Consider the following 3,030-nt stretch of genomic DNA (forward strand, 5'->3'; position numbering starts at 1 on the left):
ATATATATATATATATATATATATATATATATATATATATATATAATACATAGTTAGACTCTAAGTATGAAACCCTAACCCTTCTCCTTCTTTCTTAGATTAAGATAATTTGGAAGGATGAATATGGTCAAGTTTAGAGATTTTAGGAGAATGAGTTGAAAATGGGTTTATTGGGGCATAAAACATTTATCTTTGCCTTAGCTTAATACATAAAAGAAAATAATTAAGTTAAATTTATTAGGAAAAACACCCAAAGCTTTCTTCAAAATAATTGTCAAGCATTACCAATGGTTTGGACCTGCGGTTTGTAGATCCTTTGAGGGACTGTGCTAGTCAACGGTAGATAGGTTATACAAAACAAACACATCTCTAAGAGCTTTTGAATTTTTCAACCGCCGTAGTACCCTCAATTGCAGCATGCTTGGCCAATTCAACGGGGATAACCAATCGGACAGCAGTTTGAATCTCCGGAGTAGTGATGGTTCTTCTTGTTGTACCTAGCAAGTATAGAGAACTCCTGAGAAAGTTTTTCAAAGATATCATTGATGAAGTTGTTCATGATTCCCATAGCCTTGCTTGAAATGGCCAAATCTGTATTAACTTATTTCAACACCTTAAAGATGCAGTTCTTGTAAGTTTCAACAGACTTCTTCGACCTCTTACTCTTTTTATCTCCGGTGGCGTACTTAGGAATCTTCATGTTGGACTTTGATTTTTCAGCAGCGGCGGCAGCAGCCTTCTCAACCGACGACTTTGTCTCTGCCTTTGCTGCCATTGAAGGGAAGAATTCTGAAATTGGGTGAAATTTGGAGTTTGAACTGTGTGAAGTGAATGAGATGCATATATTTATTATATAGAAGTTTGGCCTACATGTTCATTGGTAAGTTTTTGATGACGTGGATCCTTAGTTTCAACCCTTAGATGTTTTAGTTAGTCAATGGTGTAAAAGGACAAATGAATTAAATTAAAGTAGACCTCCATCCTATATAATTTAAAATTGTGGTTTAAAATAAGGAATATAATTTCATCTGGGATAAATAATAACTTATCAAGATTTTGGTGTATAATTTATACTAATCTTAGCTAATATCAATTAAAGATATATTAAATATTATTTCAAATTTTATAAGGAAATTAATAACTATTTCTGAAGGGTATTTTTGTGTTTAAATAGTCCAACTCTTAATTTTTTAAATATATAATTTGATTCACATTTTATCATCCACAGTAAAAAATACTACATATATTCTAATAAAACATAAAATGAGTATTATTTAATATCATTTCACGATCCAAAACAATACATGAGTGAAACCTACACATGACATTCTAGGTAGGTAGACCAATTAATACAAACCTCAACTTATATTAGTTATTCAATTTATGAAATACGATAATAATGCAGAAGCTCAAATCTTATTCGTGTAATAATGTTGATACAATATTTGAGACATTATAAAGCAAGATATATAAATGTAATGGTGTATAAAAGTACACTAAATACTCTTTAATCATAGTTGGGAGATTCTCTAACCAACAACCATCAATTATCAGAAGAGGATATGTAGTATTTCTAGTGACCTAGTTCAACCAGTGGTAATGAAAATACATCCTAAAAGAACACTCTTTCTTCCTCAGGGATAACATCGGAGAGCCTTAAGGTGATGCATTAGGTCGAATGAAACCTTTATCAAGAATATATTTGAACTACTCTTTTAACTCAGCTGAAGTCCTTCTATATGGAGGAATAAATATAAGTTGATTATCAAGAATGATGTCTATTCCGAATTTGATTTTTCTTTCCGGAGGGACTCCGGGAAGATCACTTGGAAAAACATTTGGAAACTCACTCTCAACTAGAACTTACTGAATAGGTGGTGTCTCAATACTAGAGTCTTTAACTCAGGCTAAGTGATAGATACACCCCTTAGAGACTAATTTTCTAGCCTTAAGGTGTGAAAAGAAACGATCTTAATGAATATTGAACTACCTCTCCACTTTAAAGATTGATCATTAGGAAGTTGAAACATGGCTACTGGAGTTGTACAATGAAGTGAGGAATAAAAAGGGTAAAGTCAGTCCATACCTAGAATAACATAAAAGTCCATCATCTCTAGGTCGATTAAGTCAGCCAATTAGTTCTTATTATTGACAGAGATGGTAAACTTATGGTAAACACTTTCTTATAGGATAGACTCACCAATATGTCTGGAAACATTTAAGGGATGAAGAATTAGTTCGGAAAGAATATGAACCTTATGGATACAGGAGTCACAAAAGATACACTTGCACCAGGATCTAGTAATGCATAAACATAAAAATTAAAGACTTTGATCATAATAGTGACAATATCTAGTGAATACTATTGCTCTTGGTGACTTGTTATAGCATACAGATTGTTTTCTCCTCCGTATGTCCCTAAATAAGCTCCTCTCGGAGCAACTCTATCTATCGGAGCCATTGAAGAATATTGGGCTCTGTTGCCCTCATTAGCCTTCTTTTTCTTAAGGCACTCTCTCATAAAGTGACTCATAAGACCACACTTGAATCATCCTTATATCCATCACGATACGTTTTTTGGTGGTTCCTACCGCAAATAGCACATGTAGGGGTCCAATTAGCCCCTTGTGCCACACTACACTAAGATTGATTAGGTAGAGCTATGAAGTTGTGTGAATTTTGGCTCCTGAAATCACCTCTGTTATTTGGTGTACGTGTATTGCCTGATTATGGACCAGGTCCAAGAGAACTTTTCTAAAATGATGACCAATTCAAATTTCCAGTCTTCTGTTGGTCAAACTCATCAATTGACATGTTAGCCTTTTACTACAGAACTCTTTCCTGTGTTTTATCTTAGCTTCCTTTACTTGTTGCACATAGATCATAAGCTTGGATTTGTCCATGTCCCCTATCAAGGTAGAGACCTTACCTTCTTTACTTGATAAGAGGGATAGCCATGATACAAACAAGCTCATCCTGCTTCTCATATCAGCCACCATATCCAGAGCATAAAGGGATAGCTGAGTGAAC

At 34.1% G+C, this 3,030-nt stretch overlaps 1 pseudogene; it reads right to left on the reverse strand.

Annotated features, from left to right (window-relative positions):
• Positions 1 to 369: 369 nt before the first annotated feature.
• Positions 370 to 775, reverse strand: LOC107001928 (annotated as a pseudogene).
• Positions 776 to 3,030: the final 2,255 nt, after the last annotated feature.

Source organism: Solanum pennellii, chromosome 10 (genome assembly GCF_001406875.1).
Source record: "Solanum pennellii chromosome 10, SPENNV200".
Classification (NCBI taxonomy): domain Eukaryota; kingdom Viridiplantae; phylum Streptophyta; class Magnoliopsida; order Solanales; family Solanaceae; genus Solanum; species Solanum pennellii.